General features: G+C 41.5%; 1 long non-coding RNA gene across 1 annotated transcript; it reads right to left on the reverse strand.

Annotated features, from left to right (window-relative positions):
* Nucleotides 1–11355: 11355 nt before the first annotated feature.
* LOC125922684 (uncharacterized) lies at nucleotides 11356–22059 on the reverse strand. The gene is made up of 4 exons (XR_007457737.1): nucleotides 21972–22059; nucleotides 18021–18120; nucleotides 13728–13945; nucleotides 11356–12482 (listed from the first exon to the last, which is right to left on the reverse strand). It is a non-coding gene; the product is annotated as an uncharacterized LOC125922684 (long non-coding RNA).
* Between the last annotated feature and the right edge of the window lie 222 nt (nucleotides 22060–22281).

A 22281-nucleotide genomic window follows, 5' to 3' on the forward strand; every position in this document is an offset into this window, starting at 1 on the left:
AAGCAGTGAGTGAGTGAAGAAAGTGAGGCTCCGGGAGGGAAAGAAACTTGCCCCAGTGGCACAGCCAGTCAGTGGGAGCTGCAATTTGAACCCAGGTCTGCCTTCTGGAGAAGCCCACGTGACTTCATTCCCTCCCGTCATCTCTGAAGAAAAGACATGGTTTCGTTTTATAACAAGGGGACTTAAATTATAAACTCATCTCCTGGTGCCTGTTTATCAGATTATCTGTATCTTCTGTGTAAGACTTGTTTCCTCAGACTTCTAAAAGTCACAACTTCGAGGACACACTGAGTCCCTCAGAAATGACAGATAGCTTGTACATGTGCAGTGGCGGTTCTGAGTGTAGACGCATGACCAAGCCTACAAAAGTAAAGAGAGTAGAAGAAATGGCAAACTAAAATATGTAATAAGGATAAAATGGACTGAAGGAGCAAGATCAAGTGAGATATCATAACGAAGGAAGTGGTACAGACCTGGCTGATGATGGAGATGCCAGTGGAAGGTAATGGAGTCAAACACATCATGGATGCCCTTCAGGGAATAGGGAGGTTTCTTGGAAAACCCATGAGTAACTGAAATTTCATTTCCTACATACCTTCTACTCTTATATTTAAGGCACATTTACAAAGATTGGTCATATAGTTGATCAGAAAGACAGCCTCAATAAATTTTGAAATATGTTATTTCCAGAGACCAGGCACCACCACCACCACCCCCACCCTGCAGAAAAACAAAGCAAAACAAAAAAACAAACCTTAAGCAATCAGGAGTATTAAAACTGAATTTTAGGGGCACCTGAGTGGCTCAGTCAGTTGAGCATTAGACCTCGGCTCAGGTTATGATCTCACGGTTCATGACTTCCAGCTTCGTATCGGGCTCTGTGCTGACAGCTCAGAGCCTGGAGCCTGCTTCGGATTCTGTCTCCCTCTCTCTCTGCCCCTCCCCTGCTCATGCTTTGTCTCTCTGCCTCTCTCTCTCTCTCTGTCAAAAATAAAGAAACTTAGGGGCGCCTGGGTGGCTCAGTCGGTTAAGCGTCCGACTTCAGCTCAGGTCACTATCTCGCGGTCCGTGAGTTCGAGCCCCGCATCGGGCTCTGGGCTGATGGCTCAGAGCCTGGAGCCTGCTTCCGATTCTATGTCTCCCTCTCTCTCTGCCCCTCCCCCGTTCATGCTCTGTCTCTCTCTGTCTCAAAAATAAATAAACGTTAAAAAAAATTAAAAAAATAATAAACTTAAAAAAATCAAATAAAACTGAATTTTAAAAACAAAGCAAAATTAAACAATGGAACAATTAGGAAATGATTTCATACCTAAGCCTATGCATACAGGTCACATGATACTCAAACGGCAACGTATAGCCTTAAATGCTTTCATTATTTTTGAAAAAGTCTGAAAACAAATGAAATAAGTGGTCAATTTAAGAAACTAGAAAGAGAACAAAATAAAACAAAGAAAGTAGGAGAAGGTAATTAGTAAACATAAAAGGTAAAATTAGTAAAATAAAAAATCCAAGATAATAGAAATAAAATACCCTTAACTTATTTTTGAAAGAACATTGAATATTAATAAACAAATTAGCTGAATAATTATTTATTAGCAAATCAAACCCAGTAGTATATTGAAGGGATAGCATACCACTTCCATGTAGATTTTATGTCAGCACGCTAGAATGGTTCCACATTATGAAATATATCAGTAAAATTTATTACATCAAGTTAAAGAAGAAAACTGTAATTAAATCAATAGATGCCAGTAGAATGGACCAGAGAGACCTAACTGCATTCAGCACTCTTCTGGTTTTGAAGCTTATTTATCATCCCTACATCTGTTCTACACTGAGATGAGAATTCTCCTAGTAAGAATAAAAACAGAATGCTCCTGACTGCAACCTCCCTCTCCCCTCCCCTCCCCACCAGAATATTTCTTATAAAACAGTAAGTGCATAGTTGTATTAACGAAAATCCTATCTTCTCTACTTTCTTCATTGTAAGTCTTCTTAGGCATATGGTGGAGGATTCCCTCTTGAATGCAAATCATTATACAGGCATTCTGACTTGTGCACACAAGAAATTCTAGAAGTCTTTAAGTGGGGAGAATGCCCATCTCAGGAAACGGCACCACCATCGATCCATGTGCTCAGGCCAAGAAACCAATGAGCCACCTTGATTCTTTCCCCATCCCTAGCCCCTCATCTAATGCATCAGTGTCTTAGTCACCTCAGGATGCCATAATGATATACTGCAGGATGGGTGGCTTAAACAACAGAAATTTATTTCTCACAGTCTAGGAGATGGAAATCCAAGATTGGGTGCCAGTAGGGTTAGTTAGGGTAAGGAGCCTCTTCCTGGCTTATAGGAAGATGGCTCCCATCTTGCTGTGCCCTCAGATGGTAGTGAGAGAAAGTTCTTCCTCTTCTTATAAGGGCACTAACCCCATCATGAGAGCTCTATCCTCATGACCTCATCTGATCTAATTACCTCTCAAAGGCTTCACCTCCTAATACCATCACACTACATCTGAATTTGAAGGCAGGGGAGACACAGACATCCAGTTGATTACAATCAGCAGGTCCTGAGGCTCCAAGTTTAATTTTTTTTAATGTTTATTTTTGAGAGACACAGCATGAGTGGGGGGTAGGGGGTGGAGAGAGAGAGAGAGAGAGAGAGAGAGAGAGAGAATACAAAGTAGGCTCCAGACTCTGAGCTTTCAGCACAGAGCCCAATGCAGGGCTTGAACTCATGAACCATGAGATCATGACCTGAGCCGAAGTCGAATGCTTAACTGACTGAGCCACTAAGGCACCCCCTGAGACTCCAGCTTTAAAATACATCCCCACATGTAGCTACTTCTTACCCCATCCACACTGTTCTAAATACCATGATCCCCCTCCTAGACTTTTGCCACGCATCTTCACTGGTCTCCTGCTTCTACTCTTCCCCCATTGCAGTCAGGGTGATGTCTTGAAACATAAGTCAGGTCTTGTTGCTTTCTAGCTCAAAGTCCTTGAATGCTTCCCACTGTGCTCAAAATACAAGGCAGCTTCAGGGCCTCTGATCTCACCTGCCACTGTGCTCACTCCACTCTGCCATTCTGGCCCCCCTACTGTTCCTTAAAAACCCAATGCTCCTTCCTACCTTGGGCCTTTTTGTTTTAGTTGACTGCTGGGAATGCTTTTCTCCTGAATCTTTGCATTGCTGACTTCCTTTAGGGTTCTGCTCCCCGTCACTGCCTCAGAAATGCCTTCCCTGACCACCCAATGGCAGCTCCTCTTATCTCGAAACTCTAACTTTTCACCTGACTTGTTTTTTTCAAGTATATATCTCTGCCTGACATATTGTTATTTGGTTTTGTCTGCCCCCCACACTAGAAAGCTCTCCAGGAAGGCAAATATTTGGCTTATTCACAGCTTTATTCCTAATGCCTGGAAGGAACTTGGCTCATAATTGGTCCTTACTAAATAATTGTTGGATGAGTAAGTGGAGATTTCTTCATTGTTGTTTCCATAGATTGCCAGGCCCTAATGTTGGAGATCTCTGATTTGAGGTCTGAGTGGTATCTCTGGTTAGGGTCCCCAGGAAGCAGACTCTGAGATGGAGATTAGCAGGCAGGAAGTTTATCAGCATCTGTGAGAAGAAGGGAAGAAAGCAGGATTGGGCAGAGGGAGAAGTTGAGTTTTGACACAGTCTTAGTAGGAGCCTCTGCCAAACCTACAGGGAATTCTGAAGATAGGTTGACCTTTGAGGCTGTCCCAGGCTGGAATAAAGGGACAAGGCAGCCCTCTCAGCTGATGCAATTCCTTTGGACAGCTGAGGGCTAGCTGCCAGAAGCCCTCCCAACAGCTGGGGAATTAAGTCCCTCACTTCTGTGTGGCACACCAAGACATCTTCCACAAATAAGAAGACATGTGGTTTAACTATGGCAATGCCAAGGAAGTTTATGGCCCTTTACCTAAAGATCTCATAATGTGACATCTATTGGCAATGTCACAACTCCCCAGGGACTGGTTCTTGGTCTGCCAAATCCAAAACTCTTGTGAGTTCTGATGGTGCCAGCACATAAAAAATGGACTAGTCTTAGTAGGACACTCACATTAATTGACATTCTGAGATAGCAATGCATACCAACTGGATGCCGATTAATTTTACAACGAGTGACATCACTTTCATTAAAACTACAGCCACCAGCGACTTGCCCATTCTTTCCAGAGCTACCTAAACACAGCTTCCTAGGCTATCTACTGCAGAACCCTAGAGGCTGCCATTCATGTGGATGGTGATGTCCCTCACACACACAGTGCACCACTGTACCAGCCCTGAGGAACCATTAGGTCGATTGTTGAACATGGAATCAGAATGAGGAAAGTCAGGTAGGAAGAGCTTAGAAGTGGTCATCAGATAACATGGTCTGTGACATTCTTCCCCACTGCAAAGATAGTCTTGCCAATAGAACCACAATATTATATGAAGTCTGTTGGCCAAGGTTCCATTCCAAGTGTAGCTTTTGAATGAGACCTCCCTCCATTTAACCAAGAGAAAAGGGTACACTTTACAGACAACTTCATTGCCTCTTTGCATATAATTCCGTTTAAATAACGAAATGCTAACTAAATAAAAAAAGCTAAAGCTTATTTTTCAACATTGTTCCAATAAGACTTAAAAAGCGCTTTTGTTTTTCAAAAAGAAACAACAAATATATGCCAATATGTACTATTTTTCTTATGGCCCTTGGTGTGTAAAATGCTCCGTGCTAATTTAGGTAATTAGGAGACCAAAAAGTTTGCATCTAGTTTGATAAATGAAAACTTGAGTTTAGGATCAAACAGATATCAGTTCAAGCCCCACCTAGTCACTTAGCAGCTTAGTAATCTGGGGCAAGTTCTGGGTCCTCTACACCTCAGTTTCATCAGCTATAAAATGCCAATAATAGTAACCAGTTCATAGAGTAGCTTTGAGAGTGAGATAAAATTACATGAAATAAAACAGCATCTAATCCGTAATGTATTTTCCAAAGTGTTGAGTATTATTGATTGAGTGGAATCAGGGGTTGGCAAACTTTTTCCATAAAGGGCCAGATAGCAAATATTTTTGACTTTGAGGGCCATGACATCTCTGTCCCACCTATTCGACTCTGTAGAGTAGTGCAGAAGTAGCCACAAATACTATATAAATGAATGGGCGTGGCTATGTTCCAATAAAACTCTATTTACAAAAGCAGGCAGTGGGCTAGATTTGGCCTGCAAACATAGCTTGCCATCTCCCAGACTGGATGAATGGATTGATTTTGTGGCACCATAGTACTATAAATGCAATACTTTTACATCCTTTTTAAAAAAAATTTTTAATGCTCACTTATTTTTGAGAGAGAGACAGAGCATGAGCAGAGGAGAGGCAGAGAGAGAGGGAGACACAGAATCTGAAGCAGGCTCCAAGCTCCAAGCTGTCAACAGAGTCCGACGCAGGGCTCAAACCCACAAACCATGAGTCATGACCTGACCTGAAGTCAGAAGCTTAACCAACTGAGCCACCCAGGCTCCCCTCCATCCTTTTTATTGTAAACTCTAGGATTAATGCTCAAGGATTCCATGAAAGTTCATCTGCCTCTCCTTGCCTCTCTCTTAATGAACATGCAATAACATCAACTCTACGGGGAAAAAAGCAGCTTCTACCCTATCTCTTCAAGCTCACAGCTTCAAAACCCAAGGAAAAAAACCCTAAATTTGACAAGTGTCCTTACTGGACTCAACATAACATACCCAACGTATTGGAATCGCTATTTTACGTTTTCCAATGTGCTAACAGGCCACATAATTAGGCTTATTATCTGTGCCTCCACATGTTCCTCTGCATTATTGGAGCTGAGTTCTGCCAGCTGTGAATCTTCGCAAAGAGTAGGTGGCATTCCCATTTGATGTGAATACGGAGGGCTCACTCAATTACAGCTCCTTCCAACATGAAGAAATAAGACACCCCCTCAAGCATTTCAAAATAGTTATTTATAATTAAGGCAAAATAATCATGTTATCTAGAATTTCATCTCAATGGCTTTGATACATGTATCAACAATTACTCCTTACAGTCTGTAGTGGATTGAATTTTACCTCCTCAGAAAAGATATATCCATACCCTAATCTCCGGAACTTGTGACTATGACCTTACTCAGAAAAAGAGTCTTTACAAGATTGAATCCTGTTAAGTATAACAAGACAAGACCATTATGGATTAAGGACAATTGTCCTTAGAAGAGGCGGAAAAGGAGAGACACAAGGAGAAGTGGAGAAGGCCATGTGAAGGTGGAGGCTCAGCTCCAAGCGATGCAGGCACAAGCCACGGAACACCTGGACCCACCAGAGGCTGGAAGAGGCAGGGGAGGACTCTCGCCCGAGCCCTCGGGGGGAGCACAGCTTGCCAACACATTGGTTTTGGACTTCTGGCTTCCAAAACTGTGCAAGAATAAATATCTGTAGTTTCAAGCCACCAGGTTTGTAGTGATTTGTTATGGTAGCCCTAAAAAAGCAGTATACAGTCCGGATAAATAAAATGGAGTCAAAACGAATAAAATAAAATAGAGCCAAAAGCAAGGCAGATCGTTTAATACAATCATGAGGTTTCAAATTCAACCGCTTAGCCAACATGTCCAACCTACTACACTGTGGGTCTTCTATGCACATGTCACTGTGAACGTGTGTGTTCACATCATTGGTAAGACAGAATTATATTGGAGGCTTGTGTTTTGATTTCCCCAAAGACACCAAACCTGTCTCTTTTCTAAGATCTTATCACTCCCGTACATCATTCAGGAACCATGAGGCCATTCAGTTGCCCACGACAACTTTTCCAAGTACGGTGTTAGAAACAAAGCAGGGACTTCATATAGACAAACACGCATTACGGCGTCCCCGAATAAGCCACTGTTGTCTTGGTTATTATGACCTTGCCTAAGCCCTCATTCAGATACATTCAGCAAGCATTTACTGTGCACCTAGCAGGGTGCTGAGCAGTCAAAGATCAATCACATGTAGTTCTTGTGGTTTAGTCAAAAAAACCAAAGTCGACTGAGAGATGCATGTGATGAGTGGAAAGGTACAGGAGCACAAATAGGGGCACCCCTCCCCCAGCAGGCAGGAGGAGGAGGAGGACATGACACCTGGGCTGAGGCTTGAAAGCTTGGTTAGCTGAACTGGGGGCCAAGACGTGTGGCGTAAGGGAGCAAGAGTAAAAGCGGAGAATTTTGGAAAACTGCAGAGGGTCAGCACGTCTGGATTGGGGATCTCTTTTACAGAAAGACTAGCTATGCAAACAGAGTTGCAAAAGTGAAAAGCCTTGGTGAGGGGTTCGAACTTCACCCTTTAAACAATAGAGCACCATTAAATGGTTTTTCATTGGGTTTGCACCCTTTCTTGGGTGTTCCCCTATCAGATTGCTTTTCGGAAACGTTCATCGGCTGGTATGTGGACGCTGGGTCACATCGGGTAGCCAGGGAAACCAGGTAAAGGGGCCGTTGCTGCCACCGATCTGGACTTTCAGAAAACCTAGCAGCAGCAGTAAAGGTGGAGAGGAGGAGAAAGTCTAAGTGAATATGTAGGAGTCAGTCTTAAGACTAGAATGTGGAGGGCGGGGGGAGGGAAGAGTAGCATTTGAGAGTCACTCTGTGGAGGTTTTGAACTCCTGAGAGATTAAGTACTGTGTTTTTATTCATCTCTGTGCCAGCCCAGCCACTGGTCCAAAATATATCTTCAATTTGTTAGTGGTTGAATCAAATTTCCTAGGTTTCTATTAGAAAGTGAGGTTCTAGGTACTTTGCACCGTACTCCTGGAATACCCTTCACTTTCAAGTATATAAAGCTGTTATGAGAAATAATTTACAGCTCTCAGAAGGGCCTCCTGTTTTTGTTCGTCTGCCCATTTAGCGGCTTCTTACTGGATTAATGGCCTGATGCATGAATCATAGTGACTGCCTGTGCAGAATTAAGTGCTAACAGGAGGTTTTGGGAGAACCAGCTCTGATGCTGCCTGGGCAAAGGTCAGACGGGGCTGAAGCCCCCAGCCCCTCCAACCAGCCTGCCCCCCCCACCCCGGGGTCTCTCACAGGTGTCTGTAGCATACATATTTTACTCATTCAGTACAAAGGCCCCTGTTCTTGTCTCTCTAGCTACAAATCCCTAAAGAAATTCCTACAGCACTGCCAATTGAAGCCTTTTTAAATCATTTTGTGACTGAGTGAGCAAGCAAAGCACCGTAGGCCCAAGTCTGGACACAACTGAATAGCAGACTGGCTTCCTGAAGCCAGAGTGGCTCCAATGGGCTTTGACAGACAGGCTTTTAGACCTTAGACCAAGAATAGAAAAACAAAAACACAACCAACCAACCAACCAAACAAACAAACAAAACATAAAAAGTAGGGCTAAAAGCTATGCAGAAGAGCAGAGGTAGCAACAGCATGGAGTCATTCAAGAGGGAGAGGTGACCTGGGGCCAGATTGCCCAGAGAAAACCTTGCAGAAGTGCCTGGGTGGCTCAGTCAGTTGAGAGTCCAACTTTGGCTCAGGTCACAATCTCGCGGTTTGTGGGTTGGAGCCCCATGTCGGGCTCTTGCTGACAGCTCAGAGCCTGGAGCCTGCTTCGGATTCTGTGTCTCCCTCTCTCTCTGCCCTTCCCCTGCTCACGCTCTCTCTCTCTCTCTCTCAAAAATAAATAAATATTAAAAAAGGGAAAGAAAGAAAAGAAAGCCTTGCAGAGATGGCTTGGATTAGGTCTCTAAATAAAGAAATTAACCAGAGTCTTGGGGAGGTGTTCTTGGCAATTTGTGCTGGATGATTCATTCATGGGCCATGCATGGCATAATGCTTAACATCCCCAACTTCTGCTCCCTGAGTACCAGTAGGTCCAAAATGCTCCCTGACATGCACAGGTTTTCAAATACCCCCTGCAGGAGTGGACTTTCCTCAGTGTGGACCACTGATGGGTAGCAAAGGGATGTGTGAGGGTGATTGAAATGGAGGAGATTCAGATGGGGAGGAGGGGCACATGAGACTCATTCTGGGACCCTTGGTAGAGCAGAGTGTTTGTGGTAGACGACGCAGTAGGAAAACAACATTTAAAATGGGCTAAAAATGAAGTTTATCGTTAAATACTATTCACAACGTGTTCGAGCGGCCCCAAAAGATCATTTTGAACACTCTCATCAGGTCCAATTAAGAAGTCAAAGGCATGTAGTAGATGGAAGTGAATTCTAAACTGGGACCTAATTGAATCCCAGCCTCACCACTTACTAGCTATTTCCTTGGGCAAGTTACTCCTGTTAACTCGCCCTGCTTTATCATCTCCAAAATGAAGATCCTGCTTTCTCAAAGAATTAATGGGATGTCTTCATGTTGGAGGAGGTCATCAAGAGGACGTGACCTGGTTCACCCACGGGCACAGGTGGACACAGCCGATCTGAGGCACCTCGCTCCCTCCCCTCTATATATTCGGCCCACTGTTGCCACAGCTGGAGCCACTTGAAGGAAGCAACCTAGAGAGAGTAAGGTGTTGTTGAGCCAGCCTGGACTCTACATAAGAGTAAGACCTCTAGGGACGCCTGGGTGGCTCAGTCGGTTGAGCGTCCAACTTTGGCTCAGGTCATGATCTCACAGTTTGTGAGTTCGAGCCTTGCGTTGGGCTCTGTGCTGACAGCTCAGAGCCTGGGGCCTGTTTCAGATTCTGTGTCTCCCTCTCTCTTCCCCTTCCCCACTCATGCTCTGCCTCTCTCCCTCTCTCTCTGTCAAAGATAAATAAACATTAAAAAAAATTAAAAAAAAAAAAGAGTAAGGCTTCCATATAAACTCCCAAATTCTGGCAAGCGGATGCAGAGATCAACTCATCTTACTGCTGCCCAAGACAAGTTTTGTAGGGTAAGTTGCTTTGTTTATTAAAACTGCCAGCTAACGATCAGGAACGGCCTGCCTCTTTCTTCATTCTCCTCTCAACCTTTGCAAATGGATCTTCATTCTCCTCTCAACCTTTGCAAATGGAGGCCCGTTTTTGAATTTTACCTGGGGAACACCTGAGGCTGCAAACCAGCGACTAAGTGATCTGATACTAAATCTGTCATCAAATCTGCTTGCCTGATACCAGTGTATCAAACTTTTCTTTTGTAAGCAAGTCCTCTAACTGTTGATTGTGTGTTGTTCAAAGATAACTGGAAATTTTTTCCTCTTTTTTGTTCAGGTATTATTTACACTAATTTTAAGTGTCCGGTTTGATGAAGGTTTGTAATTTTGGACAATCATTTAACTGCCACCACAGTCGAGAAAGTAGAATAGCAGCGCCTGGGTGGCTCAGTCAGTTAAGTGTCCGACTCTTCACCTCAGCTCAGGTCTTGATCTCAGCGTGATGAGTTCAAGCTCTGCATTGGGTCCTGTGCTGAGTGTGAAGCCTACTTAAAAAAAAAGGAAAAAAAGAAAAGAATATTCTCCACCCTAAAAAATGTCTTCAGACCCTTTGTATTCACTTATCTCCCTTACCCTGGCCCCAGGCAACCATTGATCTGCTTCTTATCATTATAGTTTTGGATATTATAGGATTTCATTTAAATAGATTCATGCAGTTTGGAGTCTTTGTCTTTGACTTCATTTAGTTTAATATTTTTGAGATGTATCCATGTTGTTGTCTGTATTAATATTTTCTCTTTTTTTATTGCTGCATAGTTTTCCATGCTACAGATGTACCACTCTGTTTCTCCATTCATAGTTATGGACCATTGACTTGTTTCCAGTTGGGGGCTGTTATGAATAACGTTGCCACAACTGTTCATATACATGTTTTGTTTGGACATATGTTTTCATTTCTTTTGGGTAAATAGTCAGAAGTAGAATTTTTTTTAATGTTTATTTATTTTTGAGAGAGAAAGAGAGAGAGAGAGAGACAGAGAGGAAGCATCGGGGAGGGACAGAGAGAGAGGGAGACAGGGGGCCCAAAGCAGGCTCTGTGCTGACTGCAGAGAGCCCTATGTGGGTCTCTTACTCACAAACCATGAGATCATGACCTAAGCTGAAGTCAGAAGTTCAACCAGCTGAGCCACCCAGGCACCCCCCCAAGAATTTCTGCTCGTAAGGATGGTTGTATGGTAATGAATCTTTAACTTTATAAGGTGATGCCATACTGTTGGCCAAAGTGACTGTAGTCCCACCAACAGTGTATGAGTTCCAATTGCATCATATCCTTAACAACACTTGGTAGCATAAGTCTTTTTTTTTTTTAGTCTTTTTTTAATTTTATCTATCCTGATATATATAGTGGTATCTCATTGTGATCTTAATTGGCTTTTCTCTGGTGACCAAATTGTACATCTTATGTGTTTATGAACATTCTTAAGCAAAGTATTTATCAAATTAAATTCTAAAATTCAGTTATGGGAAGCATCATTTTCAAACAGGGAGACTTGAAATTTACCCTTTATTAATAAGCACAGGGGGCTCTGAACCCATTCAACAATGAGCCCTCAGCTAGTATACAATATTAACATTGAAATCCTGTCATTGCGTTTTGAAATATCTCACCTTGTAAGATGAATCATTTGCTAAAGCACCTATTTTTAATTGGATAAATTTATGTTCTGAACAGGAATGAAATGAAATTCAGGAGACCTATCATTATGCAAAATCATAAATAAAGACAACTTCTTTGATGAGGTTTTTGTTATGAAATATTTGTTGAAGAAAGGTCCTCCGTGAAGGCAAAAAAAAAAAAGGCAGCATTTGTGAAACTATTTGGGCTGAAATATTTACACATGGCAACATGCAGAAACTTAAAATCATGAGTATCCTTGTATTCATTTGCTGGGCTACCATAACAAAATAGCAGACAGGGCAGCTTAAACAACAGACACTTATTTTCTCCCAAGTTCTGGAAGCTAGAAGTCTAAGATCAAGGTGCCGACGAGTTTAGTTTCTTCTGAGACCTCTCTCCTTGGCTGCCTTCTGGCTGTGTCCTCACATGGTCTCTTTTCTGTGTGTGCACATTCCTGGGGTCTCTCAGTGAGTCTTACTTTCTCATCTTATAAGAACACCAATCAGATTGGATTAAAGCCCACCCTAATGGCCTCACCTTCATTTAATCACCCTTTAAAGACCCTATCTCATCCAGTCACATTCGGAGGTACTATGAGTTAGGGCTTCCACGTACGAATTTTAGCGTGATGTAATTCAGCCCATAACACTCTTCCTTTAGCAGACAAGTTTCTGACATCCTTTTTCCTCCCACATAACACAGAAGGAAACTTGGCCGCTAGCATCCAGAGCGGGGTATTCAGTGGACCAGAAAGTAAACGCCCTCTGCCCAGCAATCTGCAGTCACCCTTGTGTTGTGTGCTTTTCTGCGTGTCATTGTTGACCTGCCAGGCTCCAAAGTCCACGTATTCAGACCAATAATAACTAACTAACCCTTTCACATTGGCACACTTCAACAAAATAGTCTTGTTTCTTCTTTTGTAAAGTAGCGAATGCTCACTGAAAAAAAAAAAAAAGATCAAATATTGGTGAAGTATAAGAAAAGAAAGTATGTAATAAGAAGATAAGGATCACCTCTGAAAACATAGCCAGCGGTATCCAGTTACCACATTAGTTACATGCTCATCAGAATATTTTGTTTAGCAAATACTTGTATGCTTTTTAATATAAAAAATAGAAATCACAACATATATACTTTTTCAGCTTTGTTTTTCCTACTTAATATATTATAGACAGTTTTCCCTTTCAGTAAATAGATGCCTTAAGACATATTAAAATTCAGGCTGGGCAACCCAGCCTCCCTCCAGAGCCAGGCTTTCCTTAGACTCATTGCAGTGAAGTGGAAATTTCAGGGCCCAAAGGGGCAAAGCCAGTCAATATGAAGCGAAGTCTAGGCATTAGCCCCTATGCGTCCAACCACCTGCCTGAAGGTGAGATGTGTAGATTGCCAAGGGTTGCTGGGCCCCGAGTCAGGGAGGCTCTCTTGTGATCTGGGAGCAGACAGCAAGCAAGCTCTGGTATCCTGCAGGCTTGTGGGGACTGCCTTTCCTAGGTGGGAGCTGCCCTCACCTCTTTTACTGACCTTCCTCCGGGCTGAAATTGTGAACCTCGTCCACTCCTGATCACAGTTCTCTTCTCATTTAGGACACGGAGGGGCATCTTTCTTCCCCCAGCGCTCAGATAGACACATAAAAAGCAACTCACCCTCACCCCAACACAGAGAAACGGTCAAAAAAGAATTTGCAAACATCATGCATTCTCCTCCTTTGCTTCAAATACACAGTCCGTCTTCTGGGAATTGGGCCCAGAGGTGCATAAGAAAGATGTTTGCCCTAGGCTGTTCATCCCCACCAGACAGGAAAAAAACTACAGGAAAAAAAAAGCCCAGCAACACAATATCCTCTTAAAGAGGTACTAAGTGTTGCACTGACTGATAGAAATTATGCCATAACTGATTTCCTATTGCTAGATATTTTACTTTATTTCCAAATTTACTAAATGACACTTCAGGGAATATCTTAGACACATATTTTGCACTCTTGCCTTAATATATTTCATTAGAATACATTCTTAGAAGTGAAATTTATGGGTCGAAGGATATGCACATTTAAAGTTATGACAACTATTTCTGATCTGCTCTCTGCAAATGTTATAGCAGTTTATATCATTTCCGTTATTTTAGGTATATACCTTGGAATGAAATTGAGGGTGATTTGGTAAACCTATGTTTAACTTTTAGAGTACCTGTCAGATGATTTTCCAGAACAGCTTTGCCATTTTATATCCCATCAGCAGTGTAGGAAGGCTCCAATTTTTCCAGATCCTCATGAAGGCTTGTTATTATCCCATCTTTTGCTAGCTCTGTGAGTAGGTGTGATGTGCTATCTCATTGTGGTTTGGATTTTCATTTCCCTGATGACAAATGATGTGCTCATGTGCTTATTGGCCATTTGTATATTTTCCTTAAAAAGAAAAAATAAATTCAGACCCTGTGCCCATTTCTCAAATGGGTAATTTGTCTTTTTAATGTAGAGGAATAAGAGTTCCTTATATATTCTGAATACTAATTCCTTATCAAATATATGACTTGTAAAAAATTCTTCCATTCCACGTGTTGTCTTTTCCCTTTCTTAATAGTGTCCTGTGAAGCACAAACGTTTTAAATTTTGGTGAAACTCAATGAATCTATTTTTTCTTTGGTTGCTATGCTTCAGGCCTCACATCTAAGAAAACACTGTCCAATCCAAGGACAAGAGAGAACATTTATTCTAGGAGTTTTATAGTTTATACACTTACATTTAGGTCTTTGGTTCATCTTGAGTTGTTTTTTGTATATGGTAGGAGGTAGGGGACCAACTCCATCCTTCGCCTGTAGATATCTGGTTGTTTCAGCACTATTCGCCGAAAAGACTAATCTTTAACCCACTGAATTGTTCTTGGCATCCTTGTCAAAAATTAATTGACCCTAGGTTGATTTTTTCTTAATTCTCAATTCTGTTCTATTGATCTATATTCTGCTCTATGCCAGTACCACACAGTCTTATTTACAATAGTTTTGTAGTAATTTTTGAAATCAGAAAGAGTAAGTCCTTCAAGTTTGCTCTTTTTGGTTTTTAGGATTGTTCTGTATATACTGGAGCCCTTGCATTTCCAGATGTATTTTCTACCATTAATTTATAAAGTTCTTTCTATGTTAATAGTACCCCTTTATTAAACATATTATTTTTCTTATATATATTTTTTTCCACTCAGTAATTTTAACATTTAATTAATCTATTAATCTTTCACTCACTGTTTTGGGATTTGGCTATAGCTAACTTTTTGGTATGTCAGTCTTCTGCTGTACCTAATGTAGGCTAGTCCTTTAATCTCCCCATCCTTGATCACTGTGAAACTCAGACTCTACCTGAGTCATAATCTTGTTACCTTCTTCTTATGTAAATACTGCAAAAGATTAAAAATGGCCAAAAACTATTTGCCACGCCTCCCATCAATAGATGAGGTGTATGTGCCCTCCTCTTCAATTTAGGTGCGCTCTGTAACTGTTTTCATCAATAAAATATGGCAAAAGCTTACTCTGTGCCTGGGTTTAAGCCTTAACAGACTAGAAGCATTCACCTCTTGGTCCTTAGAACATTCTTTCGAGCCCTAAGTTGCTATGTAAGAAGTCTGACCACCCTGAGACCACCATGCATGCTTTGTGTGGGAACCCCTGACAGCTGGGGGTCCCAGCCTTCCCAGTCATCTTCCAAGAAACCAGACAAGTGAGTAAAGCCTTTCAAAGAGGTCACCCACAAGCTAAAGCCACCAGGTGACCCTAGTTGACCATCATGATGTAGAAGAATCACCCAAATAAGCTCACTTGGATTCATAACCCACAAATTCATGAGATATAATTAAATGGTCATTGTTTTGAGTTTGGCAGTAATTTGTTACCCAGCAGTTTGTTACAGACCAATAACCAGCAACGAGCCTGGGCTAACCACCACCCATGTACTGGTAAAATAGATGGAGAGAAAGAAGATGCATATAATCCTTTAAAGAAAACGTTTTCCCTTTTGAAAAGAGGAGAAAGAGTAATGGTTGCAAATCAAATATGGAAGCTCTGTCAAGCCCTTGTATCCCTTGCAGATTCTGGATGAGAGAGGAAGACTGGCCGGGAGGTGGACAGGCAAAAAAAGGCGAGGCTTTGAGGAAGTCTAATGGAGGTGGTGGCTTACTCCCTTACTTTGGTTAATCTCCCCTGAAAACTCCTCCCACCTATGTCATCTAGGAAGAAGATTCTTTTTAATCCCCTTATCTCGAGGATGGGAGAGATACTAGGAAGAGTAGACTGGGACTAAGTTCTAAAGTGCACCTGGCTTGCCTCTGATGCAGAATCGACTTTAAAACTGCTTTGGCTATTGGTAGAAATATAAAAAGCTACTATGGAAAATAGTATGGCAGTTCCTCAAAAACTAAAGCATGGAATTGCTCTATGATGTGGCAGTTCTGCTTCTGGGGATATATACAAAGGAACCAAAAGCAGGGTCTCAGAGAGGTGCGTGTATACCCACGTTCATAGCAACATCCTTCACAACAGGCAAAAGTGGAAGCAACCCAGGTGTCCACTGATGGATGAGCGGATAAACAAAATGTGTTATAAACACACGATGGGGCATTATTCAGCCTTAAAAAGGAAGGAAATTCTGACAAATGCTTCAACATGGATGAGTCTTCAGGCATTATGCTAAGCGAAATCAGCCAGTCACAAAAAGACAAAATACTACTTAATTCCATTTATAGGAGGTACCTGGAGTATCAAATTAATAGAAACAGAGAGTGAAATGGTAGTGGCTAGGGGCGAGGGTGAGGAGTATATCGAAAATCGCATGAAGAAGTTCTGGAGATGGGTTACGCAACAGTGGGTAATATGTTTAACACTACCGAACTGAGCACTTCAAAGTGGTTAAAATGGCTAATTTTATGTTATGTGTATTTTCCCACAATTATAAAAAAATAAAGAAAACGCCAGATTTTTTTCTGGGTGGAAGCTGGGGGCTCTGGATTTTGGGAAAATGGCTGCTAGGCTGTGAATGCTAAATCCTCAGCGATTCCAAAGATCAATTGTCTTCATCGGGTAAAGGACTTCAAAGGCACTTGTTATTTATAGAACTTCATTTGGGAATTGTATTTTTTTCAGCTCCCAAGATTTAAAGAACAGACACTATTAGGAAGTTTTCTTGTAATTTAAAGATGATCTGTATAGATGTTTATATTATAAAAAGGTATTCGTGTTACAGTACTAATTTGTAGTAGCTAATATTTATTGAGTGTTTACTATGTGCCAGGCCCTTGGCCAGGCTACATCAGTTAGGATGGTTAGGTTACACTGTGACTACAAACAATCCCCAAATAAGCAGAATTTTGTTTTAAATAAATTAAAGTTTACTTCTCACTCATGTGACACAGGTGGGCTGGGGACTGTGTTCCCACATATCATCCTCTTTATCCTAAGAGCCAGACTGATAAAGCTGACAATATCAGGAACACTGCCAGGGCCCTATCAATAGAAAAAACAGAAGCGTATATTCAGCGTTAAACCAAACTGAAAATTGCCCAAACTGAAAAATTTGAGGACACAATCCCTAAGATTGTCTTCACTTCTGACACCAACTGCAAGTTCAGAAGTTTCCCCCAAATACTTTCAGATTCAGTAATTCACTAGAAGGATTCTAAGAACTCGCCGAAACCTTTGCGCTTACAGTTACACAGCTAAAGGAAGAGACACATAGGGCAGAATCTGGGAAGTTTCCAGACACAAAACTATGCAGTCCTCAGGATGCATTACTCTCCCAGCATCAATCCCTGATGCTACTCACAGAATATTGCTGACCAAGGCAGCTCACCTGAGCTTCTGCATCTAGAGTTTTTATTGAGGTTAGAGAGGCATGATTAATGGCAGGATTTAATGATTGATTGAATGATTGACTGACAACACGTGACCCAAGGTCCCCACCCTAAACCACATGGTTGGTCTTCCTGGTGTGGCCAACCGCCACCCTCACCAAAGACATTCCTATCAAGTATGACGTTGAGTACCTCGTGGAAGCTGAGGGCAAAGGCCAGTCCTTTCTTTGGGCAAGGCCAAATTCTTTTTTTTTTTTTTTAATTTATTTTTTTAATTTACATCCAAGTTAGCTAACACACAGTGCCACAATGATTTCAGGAGAGCAAGGCCAAATTCTTTACTACACACCCTATGTCAAAACACACACTGGCCTTTAAAGCTTCCACTCAGAAGGAACACATGGCACTTCTTCTCACATTTTTTTGGCTAAGTCAAGTCGCAAGGCCAAGTTTAACTTCAAAGGGGGTGGGGAGGTACATTCTTCCCGTAGATGATTAGATATAGGTGACTAGAGATCCAGTCTACCATGTAAGTATTTTTTGTGTGTATTATTCACTTAATTCTCTCAACAATTCCTACTACTATCTCCATTTTTCAAATAAAGAAACTGAGCCATAGGGAGTATCTATGATAACTGAGTATCTTACCTCTCTACTAAGTGTCAGGCCTCAAGTCATGCGGCCGGTGAGGCCAGGGCTAGAAATGCCTGGTTTTAAGCCCAGGTACTCCAGCTCCATAGCTCATGCTCTGTAAGACAATAAGAAAAAAATTGTATTGCTTCCTCACGTTTCTTCTTCTCTGCATTCAAATACTATTTGATGAATACTCCTGCTGTGCCAGGCACTGGTCTGTGATGTGCTGGAAATACAATGGTGAATGTGACATTAGGCACTTGCCCCAATGAAGCTGAGGTTTCTCTTACTTTCTTCCTGGACAAAGGATGAAATACAGGGCCTGGAATAATCAGGTCCCATTTGCCACACGCACAGTCACCATTATGACCATCGTATCACACTTATTCTCCCCAACAGGGATAGAATCTTGCCTACCCGCTTCTTGAGACTTTGGAGGGGCAAAGAAAGAGGTAAAGGAAAAATTAAAATTTGGGTGAATGAAATGAAATAAGAGTGTAAAAAGCACAATAGGATAACTCTTTGCCACTTCCCCTTACCTCAGAATAGTCAACAGGTACAGTATAGGCACTGCCCCATCTGATGGCAATTACAAACTGTATTCCCACCTGGACTGGTGCCTTCTGGCTCAGTATCAGCCGTATCCTTACCCTTCATCCTCCAGAGTGCATACCTTTTCCTGGAACTATTGAGGAAAGAATATGTTTTCTCGTACTGAGTTTGCTGAGAAGACAAAATGTTGGCAGCTATCCTGTCACCACTGGAGATCAGCCTGTCTGAGAATGGAGCCACAACAGAGGAAAGCAGGCAAGATACAAGACATGCAAACCAATCCTTTAACATTTGAGCTCCTGGATCCGGCCATGCCTGAGGTCAGTATGTCCTAGACTTTTCAGTTACGTGAACCAATCAATTCTCTTTTTTTTATTTTGTTTTATTTTGTTTTTAATTTAAATCCAAGTTAGTTAACATACAGTGTAATAATGATTTCAGGAATAGAATTTAGTGATTCCTCACTTACATATAACACCCAGTGCTCATCCCAACAATTGCCCTTCTTAATGCCCCTTGCCCATTTAGCCCATCCCCCCACCCAACAGCCCTCCAGCCACCCTCAGTTTGTCTTTTGTATTTAAGAGTCTCTTACAATCAAGTCTCTCTTTAGGGCCAAGAAGTTAAGTTGAATCTCTGATATTGCAACCAAAGAGTCTCAATACACCCATATGTTTTCCCCCTTTTAAAGTTCCAGTGCCACAAAAGCCATCATACATCCTCCAGAGGAAGGGAGAAAGGTTTGTATTCAAGAAATGAAAAGAAACCTGAGGAAGGCAAATGAGGCTCACAGAGCATGATACCAGTTTCCTAGGAACCACCTGCTGAAATTGTCACTGCTTCTACCCATACAGCCTGCAATTTTTAGCAAAGTATGAAGAGCAACAGAAGGAGGAATTGACCACCAGGAGCTTGGAGGGATACCAGCACACTGAGTATCTTCTCTCTACTAAAAAGATTTAGTGCTAGAAAGCTGAAGTGAAGCCTCATATCCTTAAAATTCATTACAGCCATAAAAAGCACCGCCATATTTTCATGAGCTATTAAAACAAACAGTTAAAAATAAGGCCCATTTGGTATCCAATATCCTTCACACGATCGTATTTTTTCATGTATTTGTGAAGCAACAAACGTTGGCTAACTGCAATACATCTCCTTGTAACTGATTCCAATTTCCACATTCTCTTTTGCATCCTAAAATAATAAGCTACAATTTCTCTAGCCATACAATTTATAAATTACATAGACTTCCATCACCGCATGAAATGCGTTCTCTTTGTTTCTCCTCTTCACCTTTCTCAACTGATCTTTCATTTTAACAATTCTTGATGAAATCCCCACAACATGGAGTGACGTGAGAATGAGCATCAGAACAGTATAAAGGGAGGGGAGCCTGGGTGGCTCAGTTGGTTAAACATCTGACATCGGCTCAAGTCATGATCTCAAGGTCCGTGAATTCGAGCCCCGCGTCAGGCTCTGTGCTGACAGCTCAGAGCCTGGAGCCTGCTTCGGTTTCTGCCCCTCCTTCTCTCTCTCCCCCTCCCCTGCTTGCGGTCGATATCCTTTTCTCTCTCAAAAATAAATAAACATTAAAAAACAGGAAAGAAAATGCTGAATACACTTCATTTCAGACATCTTTGCTGCTAGAGCATGAGTGTATGACATAGGGCCTGAAGGAAAATCTACTGGAAATTTGAGGGAAAGGATTAAAAAATAAAATTCACAAAAATAATAAATAAACAAACAAAATTCACACACACACACACACACGAAGAAGGATGCTCTTTCTCCCTACTTCTTGTTTGTGGATGAGATCTTGTAATGATGTGATACCTGGAGCTGCAGCAGCCTTCTTGAGAGTGAGGGTATAACCTGACGTTGAATACTCTAAAGTACTCTGAAGATGGTGAGAAGGAAGAGTGGTTTTTAGTGACATCTTTGAACCTCTCATTTAACTAACCCTGGGACCCCGCTACCTTAGGATTTAGCACAGTGCCTGATACATACAGAGCACTTCACAAACATCTGTTGAATGAATAAATGAATGGTTTTAACTTTTCACAATTTGTCTTCAGAGGAGATAAAAGAAATGTCTACCCAAACTAAATCTTCATCCACCCATAACTCAGCAATCCCACTCCCAGGTATATATCCAAAAGAAATGTGTTAGTTGTCTACAATAGACAAGAAAAGCATTCATAACACCTTCAAACTGGAAACAACTCAACTGTCCATCAGCAGGAGAATGGATAAGTCAGTGTTGGAATATTCTTGCTTTGGGATACTATAAAACAATACAAAAGAATAAACCATTAATACAATAGCATGGATGAATCTCACAGACATAATATTGAGCAAAAGACACTGTACCCGCAAGAATACTTACTATATGATTCCACTAAATAAAGTTCAAGGGGCGCCTGGGTGGCTCAGTCACTTAAGCATCCGAGTCTTGATTTCAGCTCAGGTCTTAATCTCACGGTTTGTGAGATCAAACCCTGAGTCAGGCTCTGCAATGACAGTGCAGAGTCTGCTTGGGATTCTCTCTCCCTCTCTTTCTTTGCTCCCCCTCTGCTTGCACACGATTTCTCTCCCTCCCTCTCTCGATTAAATAAATAAATTTTTTTAAATGTGCTTAAAAAATAAAAATAAAGTTCAAGAATAGGAAAATTAATCCAAGGTGATAGAAGTCAGTGGTTACCTCTGGGAAGTGGGGATGGTTATTGAGGGGTACAGGGCATAAGAGAATCACCTACGGTGACAGAAATGTTCTTCTATATCTCGATCTGAATTGTGATTACATGGGTTTATGCACATGTAAAAAAATCATCAAACTATACATTTAACAGCTGTGTAACTTCCTGTATATGTTATACCTCAATTTTTCTTTAAAAAAAATTTTTATAACGTTTATTTTTGAGAGAGAGAGAGACAGAACGTGAGAGGGAGAGGGCAGAGAGAGAGGGAGACACAGAATCAGAAGGAGGCTTCAGGTTCTGAGCTGTCAGCACAGAGCCCGACACGGGACTCTAGTTCATGAGCCGTGAGATCACGGCCTGAGCTGAAGTCGGACGCTTAACTGACTGAGCCACCCAGGCACCCCTACCTCAATTTTTCTTAAAGCAAAAAAAGTTTTGTTTTTCTTTTAAAGGAGGTAGAGGAAACAATTTTTACTCAGTATTTATTTAGGGAAGGTATTACTTTAAGTGCCTTACAAAATAAGCTTCATAGTAACAACTATCAAGTAGGCATTGCTATCTATATACTACAGATGCAGATATGAGAGTCAGAGAGATTAAGTTACTTTCCAAGGTCACACAGCTAATCAGTGGCAAAGCTGGTATTTGAATACAAATGTATCTGATCCTAAGACCCATGACGCTTTCTCTGTATTACTATAAAATGTACAGGTACCTGCATGGCCAAACTTTCCAAGGTCATGGGAAGAAGCATCACTGTGACCCACGAATACTCTTCCTGAAGGTGGATTTTTCTATAGAAGTTGCCTAGATGGGAACAGAAAAGGTTTTATGTACAAAGATAGTCATTGCAGAATTTATCATAGCGAAAAACCGAAAACAAGGCAATTATTCAACAGCGTATAATTAAGCAAATGATAATACATATACTCAATAGAATATTATACAGCCATTAGAAATTATGTTCAAGAAAGCTTCTGATGTAATGTTCAATGGGGTAAAACAGAATAGAAATTGAATTTACT

This window comes from Panthera uncia, chromosome B1 (assembly GCF_023721935.1).
Source record: "Panthera uncia isolate 11264 chromosome B1, Puncia_PCG_1.0, whole genome shotgun sequence".
NCBI classification, from domain to species: domain Eukaryota; kingdom Metazoa; phylum Chordata; class Mammalia; order Carnivora; family Felidae; genus Panthera; species Panthera uncia.